General features: G+C 39.9%; 1 long non-coding RNA gene across 2 annotated transcripts in view; it reads left to right on the top strand.

Moving 5' to 3' along the window:
- The window catches only part of LOC149202736 (uncharacterized), a 241,908-nt gene that overhangs the window by 2,228 nt on the left and 218,567 nt on the right, over positions 1-21,113 (top strand). Inside the window, exons 3-5 of one of the 2 annotated variants that reach the window (XR_016253570.1) lie at positions 3,390-3,449; positions 3,549-3,656; positions 3,745-3,917. This is a non-coding gene — a long non-coding RNA (uncharacterized LOC149202736). The remainder of the gene's footprint in view (positions 1-3,389; positions 3,450-3,548; positions 3,657-3,744; positions 3,918-21,113) is intronic. The other variant, XR_016253571.1, reaches the window with a different exon arrangement.

The following is a 21,113-nucleotide window of genomic DNA, read 5'->3' as shown; positions in this document are numbered from 1 at the left end:
AGTAACAACCTTTTTCCCATTGTCTGTAGCACTTTCTTCTTCCCACCATGGCCCTGGAGGTTTCCTTTGCCCCCTATTTCACCTTTATGGACTTATCACCATTTAATTTTTGGCTTATCTCCTTTAAAACTCAAGATGAGAAAGTGTTCATTGTTTTCACCTTTGACTCTAGCTCAAGGTCTATACCCTTTCTTTAATTCTATAATATGTTGTAGATGGCTATGCCATTTTTAATTGGTGTAGCTTACATATAGTTTCATCGCTAGTGTCATTATTTTATGGAATCTGATTTCATTTATGGAGAATCCATATCATGGGTGGCTATCATATCACATATTTGCTTACCATCATGTCATGTCCATTTACAAGGTTTAGCAATGATTTTAGTCCCTCTCATTCTCCTAAGTTTTCTTTTTCTTTTCGCCAACTTTTTTTTCTAACTCTACATTTATTCTCTAAGTGATCGATCTCCACTCCTTTGCAATTCCTCAAGATTCAACTCTACTTTCTACTCTCTTATTTAGTAACTTACCTTCTATAATTCTTTTTTTTCTTTCTATAACCCTAATTTGCATAATCTTCATTATGATATCCTTCTTCCCCTTGTCCTATTAGGGTTAGGTTTTAACCTCCCCTTCCTCAATTTCCCTACTACTCGACTATTGTGGTTGCCCTGGTCTTTACCATTTTTTAACGTCAAAGTTCACAACCCTCCAAAAACTGTTCACTTTACTTTACTGTTTTAAGTGTAAGCCTAAACCATTATCAAGGAAATAATACTTTATAATCTCTTCAATTGTCCTATTAGGGTTAGGTTTTAACCTCCCCTTCCTCAATTTCCCTACTACTCGACTATTGTGGTTGCCCTGGTCTTTACCATTTTTTAACGTCAAAGTACACAACCCTCCAAAAGCTGTTCACTTTACTTTACTGTTTTAAGTGTAAGCCTAAACCATTATCAAGGAAATATTTCTTTATAATCTCTTCAATCTTGGCTTCCTTGAGCCAAACTACATATATCTTCTGTAGTGGCACCAGCCTCCCAGGGATTTTGGCACTAAATTTGTATCGAAAAAGACTCTGTAAAAGTTTTCATAATATGGAGCATTAATTGCACAATCACTAACAGGTATAGAAGTTATATGATGTTATATGTTTGGTAGCAAAAAAAATTCTTTAGTACGATGAGTTTCTATTGTATCCATGCTTTGGCATTCTTTTGTTTGACTTATAGTGCTATCCAAAGATGACCCTGTAAAAGTTTTCATAACATCGAGCATTCATTACATATTTACTAACAAGTATAGAAGTTATATGATGTTATATGTTTTAGTAGCAATTTTTTTTTTATTACAATGAATTTATATTGTATCCATACTTTGGCATTCTTGTCTTTGACTTATGATGCTATCTAAAGAAGCTTCTACTTCATCATTTTTTCCAAGAGAAAAAATGCACATTCGACATTTCAAGCAGAAATCAGAATATACATAGAGATAAGGCTTTGTGGCTCTTGCAGAGGACTAGTCACTCTGTTTTTTTTAGAAAAACTAAACCATAAAAAGAAACTGCCTGAAAAGTCAGCATTGTAGTCATTCCAAAATATATGGCCAAAAGTGTCAGGTCTGTAAACAAAATGAATTGTTCAGTCTAGCAATCCGCAATGGAATTCTTCACATATTTTTCCATTGAAAAGGCATCGTTTCAATGAGCCTTTATACATGTCAAATCCTTTTCTGGGACTACTCTTCCTTCCTCAGATTTGTTCGTTTAGATTTTCAGCCAACCCTCCTGTAGCAGCAGTACTTTCTTGGAGAGTTTGATTGCTTCCTTGTTAAGTTTTATCAATACCTGCTGGAAGGAAACCATTTTAAACTTTATCTATTTTATTCTGTCCATGATAGGTTGAAGTAGTAGATTTTCCATATTGTTTCTCTCTTGTCCAATCTATAATGAGCATAGAGTCTCCCATTATTTTGATACAAGATACTCATCTTTTTGATGCAATTTTTAGCAATAAAAATGCATATGGTTTAACCCTATCGTTATTTTTTAACCTATTGCTGATTTGAAAGATATACAATGGCTTTCCTTCAAGAATAAGATGCCTCCAGCTCATACATCTGGAACCCCATAACTCATTGCCTTTGATTTATCATATTATGGAGCTATTCAAAACACGGGTTTCTTACTTTGTTTTGGTTTCCAAATTCCTCTATAAGCAAATATGATTTTATAATTGACCTGAATCAGGAGAATCTCCTTATCTTGAAATATAATATCATTTCGTAGTTAGCCATAATTCCCAGATAACAGTGCACTGTTTTGTCTTAATGCCATTTCTCAAAACAAACCAAAAGATTCTCGTCTTCCCAAGTTCCTTTTCCATCTGTCATTTCATATTTTCACTTGGTACTTGTTTTGAATAACGACAATGTAGAAATAAGGGATCAATAGATTCATCTTATAGAGAATGCACCTCTCTGGCCCCTGGCATGTTCTCTCTTCACAGTTGTCCCAAGTGAGGAATTTATTGGATAGTGCCAGCTATAAGAATTATCTGGTTTTTAAGTGACAATTCAACTTTCAAACAGATTTCCACCACCACAGCTTTTATCTCTCTTCATTCTTCTACATTCTGACCCCGTAGCTCAATTTTGTGGTATAATTTCTGGTAGCTTTGTTTTTTGACGAGATAATTTAATCGTCTTCTTTGAGCCTTGTGGCACAGTGACTAAGACTTGAAATAAACTACTGCCATTTTTCTACTTCCCCACTTTGAAGATCTAGTTGAATTGCGGATTTCCATTCTTGTTTCCATATAGCACTGGTACCCCTCTCCATAGCATTTTCTAAGCTGTAGATTGTTGTTTCTCCACGATCTTGGGTCTAGGATAGAATCTTAGAATATCTGATGCTACCAAACCAAGAATCACAACGATACTATTTTGCACAGCGGAATATAAACAACAGTAAATCTGCTAGTGCACAAAATATGGACAACTTTTGTAAGTAACCGTTGCATGGTTATGCCTGTGCCTCCTCTCTCGCCCTCCTATTTATTTAAAACTTCCATTCATCACCCTCCCATTCTTTCTCAATTCCAATACCAATGGATGTGTGCAACAAGCTTTCTCTCGTTCTTTCATTTAAGCTTCTAAATTTCTAAATTCTCATTTGAAATTTCTAAATTGTTATTTTTTTCATTTTGTATTTTGGTGTTGTGAATGTCTATTTCGTTTTGCTTTGGAAGATTTCTCTGGCTTCATGATTTTTACACTTCTTTATGTTTCTATAGGATGGGGTTTTTGAATTGTTGTTGCTCTTATTCCTTATTTATCGATTTTTCCCAATACTGAAAGTCTGGAGACATGTATCTGCTCTTTTAGGTATTTTATCCCATTACCGAGTTAACAATTTCGGACAAAAAAAGCTCAGCAAAGCTTCAGGTAAACAAGTTTCATCCATTTTCTTTTCATTTCATATTATGTTAACTGGCAGGTTGAGGATAATTATTGATAAATCTTTGTTTTCTGTTTTCTTTTCAGTGCTTTCCTCTGGCCAAGGAGTGACAGCATGCAAAGAGTTGAGTTGAGTTTTGGATTGTGGCATAATGGCGCCTGAAAGAGGAGGGCATTCATGTTGTTTTAAACTTGGTAAATGCCTGTTTTGGTTGCTTGCTGATTGATTTCCTCTGCATCCAGAGGGGACGAGACCCTAATCATATGACTATGGGTGATGTAGAATTACAGGTTCTCTATGAGTTGGGTTTGGGTTTTCTGATAAAATAGACGAGGAAGACAATTGATGAAGTCGCCCAGTTAGCCGATGCTGAAAATTGTGCCACCAACAAAATGTTGATGTCTTCTCCCGTCTCACAGCAGCTACCAGCCTTCCTGAACCACAACAGTGAAAAGGTAGGTAGTCTCTGTTTCGGATTTTGATTATCTAGACGAAATAGCATGCATAAGGTGCATTTTATTTCAGCCTTGGTTTCTTTTCGAAACACCGAGTGAGAAGAATTTTTATGGAATAGATGTCACAGGCAAAAATTCCGTCAATTACATCTAGGTTTAAAATAGCAGTTTTCAAATATCAACTAAATTTACGTTTAACACAGCAGTTTTAAAAAATTCACGTTTCAAAGGAGCTATAAATATGTTCTTCAATATTTAAACATAGGGTATGAATGTATAAAAAACGATGCCATATTGTTTTCGATGCCATTTTCTGTCACTAATGTGCTGTTAACAACAAATATGTTCTTCATTATCTAACCTAGGATATGATGTATGAAAAAAGCCATTTATCTCATTATTTGTTAACGGGTTTTATGCGTTACTCCTCTATATTAGTGTTTATACGTATTTTTTTACAATTATGTTTACTGTTGTCTTTTTATTTATTTATTTTATTTTGTTGTATCTTATCGGCAAACAAGGCAAAATAAATGATGACTTTTTTGTGTGGTTATTATGACAATATCACTTATTAATCTTAAGTGGACAAACACAACTTGTCATATTTATAGTCTTCTCACATTTCTAAAAAAGAAAATAACTAATTGCTACGACTAGAAATAATTTCACTAGACTATCTTGGAATATTATATGACCTGTATATATTTCATTTCATTTAGAGTGCTGCAAGTTATTTTCCTAGCTGGGTGAATTTGGAGGAAAAATCATTATTTATCACCCAAACTTGAATGTAATAACTAGAATGCAATCATAATTGTCTAGCAAAAAGGGTTTTAGAAGGAGAGCAAAAAGGGTTTTAGGAGAGAAAATACTCTGGTACTCTTCTTTTTTGATCACAAAATAAACTCGCCTAAAAATGTCAATGAATTGCATTGCTGGTGGTATAGTTTATGACAGTTTGAAATTCTTTAAAAGACATCAGATTATATATTTATTATCGAGTAACTAGGAGTCCATTGTTACCTATTTTAGATGCAAATACACTGCTTATATTCTTTTCCAAAATTTAGGTTTTTGTTTTGTCCAAACATTGATTGTTTTTTTGTTTGGTTTTCACAGCTACAATGCTGTATATTCCATCTGAGGAATATATATATACTGTCAATACTGTGAACATCCATCATGTCACTCGCAGGAATTGATCTTGGGTGTGGAGGGTTCCATTTCTTCCTCCCAACCACCTAGAATAACCTCAATTGACGTTGATTGTTCTTTCTATTTCCATTTGAGAAATACATAATTTTACAAGTTAAAAAACATTTTTCACCATTCATACGTACATTGGGAAGCATTGGACTCTACAATTTGATACATAGAAACTTTCTTTCCTTTGATAGCTTGAGAGAGACAAATGCACAAGTGCACTTACTTATTCACAATTTTACATGGATATTACCACAGGTATGGGATACCTCATCTTATTCCCATGGAAATCTAAATGACTACCCATTAATTTTTTTTCTTAAAATTATTTCATGAGGTTAATTGGAGGGGTTTCAGTTAAATGTGTGCATGAGAATGAATCCAAGAAGAAATAAATTATACTGATTATTAGGCATGATGTTACCTTCCTTCTCTATACTGAATTTTAGGCATGAAGAAATGCTGTTGCATTCCTTCTGATTTTGTTGATTGCCATCAAGTGAAACTTCTCATCTTGTTTGGTGGCCCTTGGGTCCAGGGAGGTGTTGTCTGTCATAAATGTTAAATAGAAGTCATTTAGTACTTATGAACTAAGGACATAGAGTCCATGACAGAGCCAAAATCAGTTTAGGAGAAACAAGTAGAGTCATTGAAACCATTGACGAAGATAGAGAAATGTGAAGGGGGTTAGGGCATGCTTAGATTTATATTCTCTTCATTTGATGAGATAGGTTGTTTATAATTTATTTATAGCACAGGAGCAATGAGAAGACATTTCTAAAATCCTAGTGTTATCTTCTTTCTCCATAACGTGCATTTTCCTTCCTCTTATTGTATAGTTGTAACACTATAATAATGTACAGGAAAATAGGAGTATAAGAAGTAACAATCTTTTTCCCATTGTATGTAGCACTTTCTTCTTCAAACCATGGCCCTGGAGGTTTCCTTTGCCCCCTATTTCACCTTTATGGACTTACCACCACTTATTTTTTGGCTTATCTCATTTAAAACTCAAGATGAGAAAGTGTTAATTGTTTTCACCTTTGACTCTTGCTCAAGGTCTAGACCCTTTCTTTAATTCCATAATATGTTGTAGATGGCTATGCCATTTTTAATTGGTGTAGCTTACACATAGTTTCATCGCTAGTGTCATTATTTTATGGAATCTGATTTTATTTATGGAGAATCCATATCATGGGTAGCTATCATATCACATATTTGCTTGCCATCATGGCATGTCCATTTCCAAGGTTTAGCAATGATTTTAGTCCCTCTCATTCTCCTAAGTTTTCTTTTTCTTTTTGCCAACTTTTTTTTCTAACTCTACATTTATTCTCATTGCTTTTAGATGATATTTCTCTAAGTGTTCAATCTCCACTCCTTTGCAATTCCTCAAGATTCAACTCTACTTCCTACTCTCTTATTTTTTTAACCAGAATGAGTCTAGATTATGTTAAAAAAGTCGCACCCATTTGCAACAAAATCGGGTCTTTACATCAGTTTATCCATGCTTCAACAAGCTGATAAAAATTTCTTGGCCCATCTAGACTATTGCAGTAGATATGGCTATCCTGCTTACAAAAATTTCCCATTCTGGGATATCTACAACTATAACTTCGACATAATTGAAATAAGAGGTATATACATTTACAGTTCATCATTTTGATAAAACAAAAACAAAACCAATACAGAGGTGGTCAGATATCCATAGGAGTTGGGCAGTTTAGATCCAGGCCAGGGGAGGCATCTTCTGAGTCTTTGGAATTCTCTTGGTCTGTCACGCCCTCCATGTTTGCCTCCATGCCATCCTCCATGGCTTCCACCTTGATCTTCAAATTTTCCAGCTGATGGCGCAGTGCATCCACTTCGTCCTCCAATTGCCTGATGCGTTCCCATTTCTCAATCTCCCGTTCCTGCATGGTCATGTTCTCATGCATTTGCTGGTGCATGTTGCATTGGAGTTCTGACAGTGCTTCCCTTAGGTCCCAATGGTCTTGAACACAGGTGAGACAAGAGGGTCTGTATCTACCACCCTACCCCGAGGAACCGGCCCTCAGCCCACCAGACCGCGGCCTGTGGCTTCCCCACGTGCCCGACCAAGAACTGTCTTTTGTACCTTGCATGCTGGCTTCCAAAACCTCACTTTTTATCAGGCTCCAGAAATTGTCACTATTTTCCACGATCTCCCACAGCCAGGCACCCTCTCTCACCCACCAAAGACTGCCCTGTTCCTCGGCAAGTATGCACCTCCCAACCTCTCGTCGACTCCAATTCTCCTCCCTCTTCCGGAGAGAATTACGAACCCACCCGGTGTCCCAAATCCAGTATGACTGCAAACACTCAGAACAACCCAAGCCCAAACCATCCAACACCCGTAACCTTCCAATTATACTCAGAATTTCTTTATTTTCCTTTAGAACCTCAGACAGATAGACCTTCCTACCCTCATTTCGACTTTTCACAGCATAATTCCCAACCTCCATGACACTGAAACTGATACACAACAACCTCGACTCTAGCCACCAGGCTTTCGCAGAGGCCACCGTCCCACTCTCAAACCTTAAAACATACAAAATCCACATACTGGTTTGCACTTTATAATTGTTGCCTGATTGAGAGGTGATGCAGAGATGAGTGAGGAGATTGCTGCAATCAAGATCCCATGAGTACTCCATCATAATTCTACCATCCTCCATTAATTTCCCACCAAGCTCTTGATCTCTATCAGTCATCCCCACAATTCTCCCACGAGCGAGCCCGACTTCACTGAGGTCCTGAATTAAATTCTACTTCGTAAATCTCAAATCCTTGCAGACGCCCAAGGTGCTGCGCTGCCCAATTCTCCAAGAACCAGGGCAAAAACGGTGAGGCCGCACGCTGTGACTTAATCTTGAAACAGATGTGGTACAAAATTTCCATATGACTCCACGTTTCGAGCGAGCCTGGATGTTCATGCTTGCCACGAGTCCTCATGGCTGGCAGGAGCTTGCAGAGGGTGATGCGACAGGGGGAGGAGGAACCTAGGGTGGTGATTATAATGCAGAGGGACAAAGGAGAAAGGGGAGGGGCCACAGGGAAGGGGGAAGGGGAGGGTAATGAGGAAGGGGAGGGGGAATGGGAGAAAGGGGAAGGGAGGCGGGAGGGATGGGGGGAGGGATAGGAAGGGGGAGGACGGGGGGAGGAAGATGCCAGGAGAGAGCTAGGGGGAGGAGGGGGAGGCTTCATATCTTTATGGTATGCTAGATGCGACTTTTCCACTTCCTTAGCTATCCTTTGAGACTTTATTTCCCGCCTACATATATCTCTCTTCATTTTCTTAAGGAATTTTTGTCGTGCTCACGACATCGTTTATTACACATTTTTCCTCCTCCAGATGGCATGCCTTATTAGCCTCTCTATCAACATCATGGTTATTTCCCCTCAAGACATGATAGAAGGACATCGAGTCGAAAGCAGGGAGCAAGTTCTGGGCTCTCATAATGATTTGATTTAGGTTAGAGATATTAGCCTTTGAAGTGTTAATCATATGCCTTATAATGATCATGGAGTCTCCTAACACCTGAATCTTTTTTATCCCATTTCTTTGTGCCAGGATTAGTCCCAGGAGCATTCCATAAGCTTCAGCTTGGTTATTGGTCTTTCAGCCTAGCCCCCAAGCATAACTAAATTCAATGATTTCTTCGGGATTAATGAGAACTCCTCCCCCTCCTACCACTCCATTGATACTCTTCCTACTCTCTTATTTAGTAACTTCTAATTCCCCATTTTTCTACTTACCTTCTATAATTCTTTTTGTTCTTTCAATAACCCTAATTTGCATAATCTTCATTATTAGATCCGTCTTCCCCTTGTTCTATTAGGGTTAGGTTTTAACCTCCCCTTCCTCAATTTCCCTACTACTTGACTATTGTGGTTGCCTTGGTCTTTAACGTCAAAGTTCACAACCCTCCAAAAACTGTTCACTTTACTTTACTGTTTTAAGTGTAAGCCTAAACCATTATCAAGGAAATAGTGCTTTATAATCTCTTCAATCTTGGCTTTCTTGAGCCAAACTACATATATCTTGTGCAACGGCACTTGCCTCCCAGGGATTTTGGCACGAAGTTTGTATCGAAAAAGACCTTGTAAAAGTTTTCATAATATGGAGCATTAATTGACAATCAGTAACAGGTATAGAAGTTATATGATGTTATATGTTTGGTAGCAAAAAAATTCTTTAGTACGATGAGTTTCTATTGTATCCATGCTTTGGCATTCTTTTGTTTGACTTATAATGCTATCCAAAGATGACCCTGTAAAAGTTTTCATAACATCGAGCATTCATTACACATTTACTAACAAGTATAGAAGTTATATGTTTTAGTAGCAATTTTTTTTTTTTTTTACAATGAATTTATATTGTATCCATACTTCGGAATTCTTGTCTTTGACTTATGATGCCACCTAAAGAATCTTTTACTTCATCAGAAATCAGAATATACATAGAGATAAGGCTTTGTGGCTCTTGCAGAGGACTTGTCACTCTGCTTTTTTTAGAAAAACTAAACCAGAAAAAGAAACTGCCTGAAAAGTCAGCTATTGTAGTCATTCCAAAATATATGGCCAAAAGTGCCAGGTCTGTAAACAAAATGAATTGCCCAGTCTAGCAATCAGCAATGGCATTCTTCACATTTTTTCCATTGAAAAAGCATTGTTTCAATGAGCCTTCATACATGTTCAAATCCTTTTCTGGGACTACTCTTCCTTCCTCAGATTTGTTTGTTTAGATTTTCAGCCAACCCTCCTGTAGCAGCAGCACTTTCTTGGAGAGTTTGATTGCTTCCTTGTTAAGTTTTATCAATACCTGCTGGAAGGAAACCATTTTAAACTTTAGCTATTTTATTTTGTCCATGATAGTTTGAAGTAGTAGATTTTCCATATTGTTTCTCTCTTGTCCAATCTATAATGAGCATAGAGTCTCCCATTATTTTGATACAAGATACTCATCTTTTTGATGCAATTTTTAGCAATAAAAATGCATACGGCTCAACCCTATCATTGTTCCTTAACCTATCGCTGATTTAAAAGATATACAATGGCTTTCCATAAAGAATAAGATGCCTTCAGCTCATACATCTGGAACCCCATGGCTTTCTCCATAATAACTCATTGCCTTTGATTATCATATTATGGAGCTATTCAAAACACGGGTTTCTTACTTTGTTTTGGTTTCCAAATTCCTCTATAAACAAATATGATTTTATAATTAACCTGAATCAGGAGAATCTCCTTATCTTGAAATATAATATCATTTCATAGTTAGCCATAATTCCCAGATAACAGTGCACTGTTTTGTCTTAATGCCATTTCTCAAAACAAACCAAAATATTCTCGCCTTCCCAAGTTCTTTTCCATCTGTCAGTTTCATATTTTCACTCGGTACTTGTTTTGAATAAGGACAATGTAGAAATAAGGGATCAATAGATTCATCTTATAGAGAATGCAATTCTCTGGCCCCTGGCATGTTCTCTCTTCACAGTTGTCCCAGGTGAGGAATTTATTGGATAGTGCCAGCTATAAGAATTATCTGGTTTTTAAGGGACAATTCAACTTTGAAACAGATTTCCACCACCGCAGCTTTTATCTCCCTTCATTCTTCTCCATTCTGACCACATAGCTCAATTTTGTGGTATAATTTCTGGTAGCTTCGTTTTTTGACGAGATAATTTAATCATCTTCTTTGAGCCTTGTGGCACAGTGACTAAGACTTGAAATAAACTACTGCCATTTTTCTACTTCCCCTCTTTGAAGATCTAGTGGAATTGTGGATTTCCATTCTTGTTTCCATATAGCACTCGTACCCCTTTCCATAGCATTTTCTAAGCTGTAGATTGTTGTTTTTCCACGATCTTGGGTCTAGGATAGAATCTTAGAATCTTTGATGCTACAGAACCAAGAATCACAATGATACTGCTTTGCACAGTATAATATAAACTAGAGTAAATCTACTAGTGCACAAAATATGGCCAACTTTTTATAATTTTTCAACCCAACTTCGTTATATTAGTCAACATATAATACAATAGTCTAGGGCTCCTGTACCAGGGATAATGGCCCTCATACATCCACTAGTACAAGAATACAAAACTGGGGCTTGGTGTCTGTCCATCAACAACCAATCTAACCTCAACAAGATACTTTGACCATCTCGCTGATGCAGTCGACTCTCTTAGATCCTCTCGGTCAGAGTTGTGGGGGAGCGCCCCCGCCCCCCTCGAACCCGTTCCCAATCCGCGCTTCAGGCGGGAGCGGGCTGCCGACTAAAAAATTTTCGCTTCCTGCCAATTTTGGGAGCGTTGTTGGGAGCGTCGCTCTTGGAGCGAAATTAAAAACCTGGGAGCGATCGGGGAGCGATCGCTCCCGACCGCTTCCGACCTTTAAAAAATCGCTCCGGGAGCGAATCGGGCGGCACTGGGAGCGTTCCGGCGGAAAAAAAAATTTGCGGACCCCAAAAAATTATCATTTTTTATTTTTTGTTTTAAAAGCCCAATGGGCCAAAAAAACATTTCATTATCACTTGAATGAGTTGAGAAGAGCTGGAGAGCAAGAGCAAAGGAGCTAGGAGAAGCGAGGAGCAAGTGCCGAGGAGGAAGGAGCAACCCTGCAAAGAGGTAAGTAACTTAGTAATTTAGTTAGTTTAGTTAGTTTAATTTAGTTAGGTAGTAATTTAGTTAGTTAATTTAGTTAATTTAGTTTATTAACTTTATTTAGTTTAAAAATCATGAATCTAAATTAAATTTATTAATCTAAATAAATTAAATTAATTTGCAGATTCAAAAACCTACAAATATCAAACACCATGGACCTGGCTATATTTCTTGGCATTTTCCTCTTCTTGTCCCTTTTATGGTTATTATGGTGCTGGAGAGTAGGAAACGGAGGGGCCAAACTGAAGAGGGGGATGAAGAAGTTGGAGAAAGTCGAATTGATGAAAACCCTGGTGAGGAGGAGCTGGAGGAGGGTGAACATGACCCTCAAAAAACTAAACAAGACCAAACCCCATTGTGGAAATATGTTAACAGGGCTGAAACAGGGAGAGGGGGTGGAACCACTAAATTTCATTGCCCCCATTGCAACAATGATTACACAGGTTCATACACCCGTGCTAGAAGACACCTCTGCAGGAAAAGGCCATGGGATGGAGACAAACAAATAGGAATCAAAACTTGTCCAGCGGTGTTAGCAGCGGATAGAGCCAAATACATAAGGGAAGATGAGGAAGCCCAATACAAATCAAAAAAATCAAAGGGTTTCTTTGAACCAAGCTCACAATCACAAAGAACTCCTTCAACATCTTCCCAAGGCAGTGGATATGGAGGCACAGGGTCATCAGCTTTAAGGCGTAGAACCATATCAGATTTCCTTGATGAGGGGTGTAGGAATGATGTGGATTCAAAGGTTTATAGGTTTCTCTATGTATGTGGGATACCATTCAATGTTCTTCGCTCACCTTATTGGCATGAAATGGTTTCTGCCATAAATGATGCCCCTAAAGGATACAAGAGCCCTGGGTATGACAAGGCAAGAATCTTTGGCCTTGATCATGAAAAAGCAAAAATATCACATTCTTTGAATAGAATGACAAGTTCTTGGACTGACCATGGGGTGTCCATTGTATCTGATGGATGGACAAATGTAAAAGGCAAGCCATTGATAAGTGTTCTCGCTGTGTTTGTTAGTGGTCCCATCTTTCTAACTGCACATGATTACTCAGACAAGTTCAGGACCGCCATCAACATTGCAGAAGCATTACTTGAAACAATTGACCGTATTGGGCCATACAATGCAGTGTTCCACGGGGACTCGCCCCTCCCCCCTAGAGGTCTAGTTTCCTCGCACCCCCGCGCTCCGGGGAATTGGGGACGAGTAGGGGACGTTTCTCCACGCTCCCAAAATGAAGGAAACTCGGGGGCACGTGCCAGGGAAACGTTTCCCTTCCCTGAGGGGGCGTTTCCAAAAAGGGGGACGTGGGGGGACGTGAGGGGGCGTGGGGGGACGAGAGGGGACGTGGGGGGGCGTGGGGGGACGAGAGGGGACGTGGGGGGACGAGGGGGGACGTGGCACACCTTTAATGCATTAAAAACCATTTTAATTAACTAAATGTTGAACTTAATCTTTAATTAAGAGTTAATTAACATTTAGGGTTTTGGAAAATCGTTGTTTCATGTTATAAAAACGACACCTTGAACCATGAACAACACACTCACAGCCTTTGCAAGTTCGCTGAGCGCTCCACTCACAGCGTTGGATTTCACTGTTCAGATTTTAATAAACAGTGCCTGTATCATTATTGATTGTATTAGGAATTGTATACAAAAGGTAAATTACCTAAAAAAAGTCAGTGAATTAATACAATTAGTTGAAAGTGCAAGCTAGGAAAACCAAGACCTTGAATCGGTTCAATATGGGCTCTCCCCGTTCATGGTGATAGTAGGTTTAGGAAAAGAGCCTATTGTCACATGTTCTGAAAAGTGGATCTGACTATTTTGTTTCCAGGAACCAATTAACCACAAGTATGGGTGAAAAATCCGACTTGTAAAAACTTAAAAGACTGCCTCCTTGACTACCATGCGTTGTGTTGATGAGACCTGACTGAAATATAATATTGTTGATATAATAAGACCTGATTAAAATACAGAATGTTAATATTCCACCAGCCACCCAACTACTTTCCTATATGATTTCTCAAAATTCTGCCTTGACATCTAATTTTGATCCCATGAGAACTTAAAGGGTTCAAAATAAACATTCACTCAAAGAAAGAAACCAGCAGGATCTGTAAAATGGAAACTAACTAAGCAGTCTAACAACATGAAAAGAAGAAAGTAACTTCCACTTACGTGTCTATCATTTTTTGCATGAGATTGGCGATGGAAAAATTTATGGCACAAGGTTATGGTTGTCACAATGGTTACCTGGGAACTGAATAAACAATAGACAGTCAGCCTATTACTATATTAGGCCTATGGTCTTTACCTGTGGAAAAAGCATCCAAGTTCTGTTTAGTCCAAGTTCCAAAAATGATTTCTTTTAGACTTTTTCTCTAGGTTAGCAGTATCTAAAACAGAATTGTGAAGGTATATCAGACCTATGGGCTAGTCCTATGGAAGCATTGCCAAATAGGCTATTCATATATTAATATTATCAGTTGAAAATCTACGCCCTGCCTAACTAATAGGTCAAGAACTTAGAAGTCCAGTTTCTCAAAATCATTATACATAATCCACTATAGTTTTGAGTTCTCTCTATGTTTAAGTTTTCTTCTAAGAAGGACAGTTCTCTCTTTGTTTAAGTTTTCTTCTAAGAAGGATTGTGTAAATTTTCAAATTCATTGCTTTCTTGCTCTAGGAATTCATATCAATGATCATGCTTTGCAGCTTTTCAATTCAATCCAAATTGTCATAGTGGACTCAATTAATAAATTATATTTTATATTTATAAATTTTTAAGACCCTGACGCTCCCCCATGTTTCCTAAAAAATGGTAGGGAGCTTTTGCATAGGCCGCTCCTGCGCCCCCTCGCTCCCTCGCCCCCTCGTCCCGGAACCTTGGTGGAACATTGATACAATGTCATCCAAGTCATCACTGATAATGCTCCTAATTGTAAGGCAACGGGAGCAATTATTGAGGATAAATACCCTAACATATTTTGGTTTGGATGTTTGGTTCACACATTGAACCTTCTGATGCATGATGTTGTCAAGAACAAAAATGCACAATACCAATGGATTGGTGATTTGTACAAGAAAGGCAAACAAATGATAAAATTTATTACAAATCATAGCAATACCCATGGCCTTTTCCGCAGTCACTCGAGATTGGAGTTGTTGAAGATTGTGAAGACCAGATTTGGTAGCTATTACCTCACCTTCAGGCGCCTTTTGAAGGTAAGAGAGTCATTGGCTAGCATGGTATCAAGTCCACATTGGCAGGTATTAAAGGAGAGGGCTACAAATGCAGCTGACAGGCAAGGTTTTGAACTGGTGGAGGAGGCGGCTCTTGATGGTCAGTTTTGGACAAGTGTGAAGCAAGTATTGGATTTCACCAAGCCCATTTATCACATGATTCGGTTTGCAGATACAGACAAACCAGTGATTGGCGAGGTGTATGAACAGATGGATACCATGTTGGGGCAAATAAAAGATATTGTTCATAACAGAGATCCCGACTTGTACAAACTGATTCACGATTGTGTGTGTGAACGGTGGAATAGACTTAATCTTCCACTACATTGCTTGGCGTATATCCTTACGCCAAAATACTACTCTACATATTGGTTGGGCCAACCTGCACCAGGGGATGGGATTAGGACCAAACCCCATTTAGATGCAGAGGTAACTAGAGGATATTTGGAAGCATTAGAAAAGTTGATACCTGACAGGGAGGAATGTGCAGCTGTGCGCCTTGAAATAGGCAAATACTTCAGTGGCATTGGTTTGTATGGTAACTTCCATGCAATGGACGACAGAGATAGATTTGATACTCTCACATGGTGGGAAACATATGGTGGCCAGGGACTTTTGCCAAAATTGGCAAAAAAAGTTCTTTCACAGGTTGTAAATACTTCTTCTGCAGAGAGGTGTTGGAGCACCTACAGCGACATACATAATGTGAAAAGAAACAGACTCAATGAAAACCAAGCAGAAAGCTTGGTTTATGTGCACTACAACTTGAGGTTGTTGAGTCATTACTGTGATCGGGCTTATGAGGATCCCACATATAAAATTTGGGACAATCACCCAGAGGATGACAATTTGGAGGATGGCATTGTACATCTTGAAGAACTGGAAGAGGAACTTGTAAGGGATGAAGATGAAGTAGTTGCAGCAGCCATGCCACCTCCACCTCCACCTCCACCATCCAGTAGCAGTGCTCGAGGTCCGAGTCTTGTTCCTTTGCTGTCGCCACCTCTATCTACACCCTCACGTGGAGGTTCTAGTTCTAGTCGTCGGTCTGTGCGGGAGACTCCTAGAAGACCACCACGACCTGCTTATACTCCTGGAGACTCTCGTGGCAAGGGCCACATGTAGATTTACAGTTTACTTGTCTTTTTTAGTTTCTATTAGACTTTAGTTTTCATAAATGTTGAGTTTTGTGTCCTTGACTCTTGACTCTTGACTCTTTCATATTATAATGATATTTTTTGTAAACAATATATCACTGTGACAATGAAAATTTGAAGTTTGAAGTTGGGCCTTGGCAATTATAACTCATTGGTAATGATTGTGAATTATGAATATGATGCTTCGTGAAAGACTAAAGTTGTTTCATTTCATTTCATTATTCATGTTTCATTTTATAAATTTATAACATTTCATATCATGTTAATAGTTAGAAGTTAGGACTTAGAAATATCTAAGATATTACTTCTTGTAATGGTTAAACTTAGCTTACAAGTACAACTTTGGTGATCAATGATGATAAATGTTATTGAATTTTCAATTTTGAAAGCTTGAAGTTGAAACTTTAAGATTGAATTTGACGAATCATGATTCATGAGACTCAATATGTTGCAGTTGTAATATGTATTTTACTAACTTGTGGACATGGTTGATGACGATTATAATTTCTAGATGATTGCTGTGATATAGTTCAATGATCAATCTATGTTTTTTTATGTTTTTTATGTCTAATTCATCATTCTACATGTTTTTGTTGACATATATGTATCAAAAATTAAAAAATATAAAATATATATATATATATATATATTTAAAAAATCGCTCCCGGATTCGCTCCCAAACCGAGAGCTTCTGAAAATGGTCGCTCCTGCTCCTGTTTTTGCTCCCGCTCCCCGCCCCCGCTCCCGCTCCCAAGCAACATTGCTCTGGTTGTACCCTATACGTGCCCAGTCCTTCCCCTCCCAATTTGCAGCGCCTGCCTCTATCAATGCTCCAAGTCCATCTGGCCACTGAATCTCGGTTATCAAATCTGCTCACTAGTTGTGCCTTAGTCCATCAAGGGAACAACACATCGAGACTCCTGTTGAGTTGTTCACAACTCCACTTGAGAACAACTCTCAACTGCCCACTGCTACTCCTTAGCTACTCAAGGACTTTAGCCCACTATAGTCTTCTTGCGCTGCTCCAATGAAGACTAACATAAGGCACGGAGGGCTGCCACCTATCACTGTAAGATGTCCATCTCCCATAATGAACATGGGCTAGGAGGACTGCCCATCATCTGTTGTAGAAGTCCTTCTCCACATACAAGTCTAGGGTTGCTCAACTGCTCCTCTGGTTCGTCAACCCTTGAGCTCAACAACTGCCACTCTAGCAACAATTTTTGTCCATCAAAGGGTTGCACACCAGTCTCCAATTTGGGCACTATCATGCTGTCCTCCAACAGACCATAAATGCCCAATCACTATCCACACTTGGTCCACTGTCACACTGCCCTCCAACAGTCCACGAGTGACCAATCCTTGCTGTAGCATCTGCTCCTAGTTAGGGCATCCAACACCTAGGAAACCCCTCCACATGGCTGTTAATAGACTTCCAAATTGTCCTCTCCTAGGACACCATCCACTAGCATCAATTCAACCTTAACACATCAATACAATACATACCTTGCCCTGTTAAGCTTTTGCGTCATCTTGGTGTAGTCTACTACACGCTCAACCGTCTCTCGCATTGCCTGCACTAGTGTTCATGCACTCGTGTGTCATCTTGGTGTAGTTTGCTACAAGCTCAACCCTCACTCGCACTGCCTGCACTAGTGTTCCTGCACTCGCGCTTTCCTGCACTCGTGTGTTCCTGCACTTGCGCGTTCCTGCACTCGTGTTCCTCCACTCACGCGTTCCTTCACTCGCGCGTTCCTGCACTCACGTTCCTGCAACACTGCCCATCATCTATTGTAGAAGTCTTCCACATACATGTCTAGGGCTGCTCAGCTGCTCCTTTGGTTCATCAATTCTTGAACTCAACAACTGCCACTCTAGCAACTACATTTGTTCGTCAAAGTGTTGCACATCGGGCTCCGACTTGGGCACTATCATGCTGTCCTCCAACAGACCATAAATGCCCAATCACTATCCACACTTGGTCCACTCTCACGCTGCCCTCCAACAGTCCACGAGTGACCAATCCTTGTTGTAGCATCTGCTCCTAGTTAGGGCATCCAACACCTAGGAAACCCCTCCACATGGCTGCTAATAGACTTCCAAACTGTCCTCTCCTAGGACACCATCCACTAGCATCAATTCAACCTTAACACATCAATACAATACATACCTAGCCTTGCTCAGCTTCTGTGTCACCCTGGTGTAGTCTGCTACACGCTCAACCCTCACTCGCGCTGCTTGCACTAGTGTTCTTGCACTCGCGCTGCTTGCACTGGTGTTCCTGCACTCACGCTTTCATGCACTTGTGCGTTCCTGCACTCGCATTCCTGCACTCAAGTTCTTCTTGCACTCAAGTTCTTGCACTCGCGCGTTCCTCAACTCATGCGTTCTTGCACTCACGTTCCTGCACTTGCGCGTTCCTGTACTCGCGCGTTCCTGTACTCACGTGTTCCTGCACTCGCATTGCCTTTCTTGATGTGTAGAATATGAAAGATGCTTCTTGGATGTGTCTAAATGCCTCACACTTGACCTATATTTATAGGCATCAAGTGGCTCCAACGAATTTGTCTTTGGGCACTACTTTAACCTTAAACCAACCTACCCATCTAGTCAAATTTACCCATCTTAACTTCAAAAATTCATTTCTCTTCAACCACAACTTGAAATCGGATGATTTTCACTGCGTCGGATTTGTCTTGACAAGTACTATCATCCTCATCCATGACATGTTGAAATCTATGCATAGTTTTGTCCCCAACATCAATGGGTGCAAAACCCTAGCTTGGGTTTCAAGCCCACAAGGCCATTTGTGGAGCTCCTTTCTCCAAATCCTCAATCCTCAAGGCTTGGAGTACTTCCCAAGCTACAAAAATCAACACTCCCTCTTGGCGAGGGAGGTATTTCCAGGACTAGGAAGTAACCATCATCATCGGTGACACTAGCCCATTTGGCGTCCATCACTGCAGCATACCCTGTAGAATGAACCTGGAAACCTCGGTAGTGCCTCTGCCTCATCACATCTGAACTTGAAGATCCCAAATCTCCATAGGGCTGCTCCCTCTGAGACTGGACTCCCTCTGAGCCTACATGATCTCCACTGGTTCAGTCCTGTAAGCACTCATCCTCCTGGATCAAATACTACTTGTGCAAATCCCTCCAATCTCGAATATGCAACATCACGATCCGATGAAGACTCTAGCCTGCCAATTTGCAGTCCATCACATGAAGCCATCTCGATCAACTTGATCTCGTCCAAGCCAAAGAAACCCTCGAGCTGTCCCAACTATCCATGACAAATCAACAGAAGTCCATGATCAACAATTTTCCTTACAACAAACTGTTTTTCACTAGGCTCACCACCAATTCACTAGAACTCCCAGCCAATCTCCCTGCCAAGCCAGTCAAGACCACATCTCCATGTCTTCAGCTGAACCCTTTGCTCCATGTTCTAGACACCCACAACTCCCTGTTGATTTGGGGTAGCATCGGATGTGCTCTAGCCATGAAATTTGGTTGAGAGGTTAGGGCACATGATATCTCCAATACCCAGAAAGGTTTGGGCAGATTCTAAACAGTTTGGGAGATATAAAATAATTAATATTTTTAATGGAGTCCCTAAGTCTAAACTTAGGGAAATTAAAATATTAATGTGAATTAATATAAAACAGTGTTAGAATGGTCCAAAAGACATGGATCAAGCCAGATCTAATCTTAGCCGTCGATTAGGGACTTAATCTCGGCCATTGATTTGTCAACGAGAAAAGTATAAGAGGAGGCTTGAGGGTCACTTGGAGAATACACCAGAGTGATCAATCATTCTATTCTCTAGAGCGGGGTTTGCTAAGAGAGATAGAATTAGTGATCAGTTGCAGCAAGGGGCAATGGGTACGAGGCAGAGAGGCAGGGATAGTGCCGAGAGACCAACGTAGGAGTAGAGAGAGATAGACACAGAGCCAGAGGGAGCCACGCAAAGGCAACAGAGATTGCGCAAAGTCAGAAGGGCCTGCGTCATCCACGCAGAGGCTGTAGGAGTGACGCAGAGAGCTAGAGAGGCTGCACATAGCCTCAGTAGGCTGACGTAGAGGCCAGCAGGGCTGATGCTGAGCTTCAGAGTGTGCTGGAGAGGGATTTTGTGGAGCATGCTTTCCGAATACTTGTTTCTGAAGAGAGGTATTGTTGCCAAATTTTTATCTCTGTTGGGTTAGCCAATTTGGCACCTAGTGTACTCAGAAAAGAATTGCTTAATAATAAAACCCTCAGATTGCTGCACTGGTTTTCCCGCATTGGGTTTTTCCGGGGACCTTAGTCCAAAAATAACAGTGTCATTTGTGTGCTTGTTTCTATTTCCTTTAGTTGATATTCTGTAATGCATTGAGCATGCACTTGTATTTATTTTCAGTATTTACATGGTAAATAACTTGTTAATTAACAGAACAAGTAGGTAGGAATAAATCAATAATGTGCATGGAGGGTTTCTAACTGTTAGACTTAGAAACTTTAACATGGTATCAGAGCCAAGTTGCAGATCATGGGAGAACTGAGGACATCAACAGAGTAGAGTAGTAGCAGCAGAAAACAGTTGTCCCGAGTGACAAAAGTTGTTCCTAGTAGCAAAGAAACAAGGAAGGGGTGACGCGGTGCATGCATCATCAAGTTCGAGCCAAGAAGAGACTGCGGAAAGGCAAAGACAGGCTCACGCAGAGCCACGTAGAGGCCAGGAGGGTTGACGCACTTGGCTGAGGGAACTAGTTTGCCGATGCCGGGACTGCTCAGAGCCTAGGAGCTGTCACCTTCAGGTTGCTGGGGTTTAGGAGGCTGTGGGTAAGTTGCAGAGTGGAGTTGGTGGGGTATTGTAGTCAGAACAATACCTAACAGGGAAAGGCCAAGGA

Source organism: Pinus tabuliformis, chromosome 2_1, assembly GCF_031772625.1.
Source record: "Pinus tabuliformis cultivar Carrire ecotype Pingquan chromosome 2_1, CPIR1, whole genome shotgun sequence".
In the NCBI taxonomy this organism is placed as follows: Eukaryota; Viridiplantae; Streptophyta; class Pinopsida; order Pinales; family Pinaceae; genus Pinus; species Pinus tabuliformis.
Note: the sequence above shows the minus strand (reverse complement) of the source record. Positions and strands in the feature narration are given on the sequence as shown.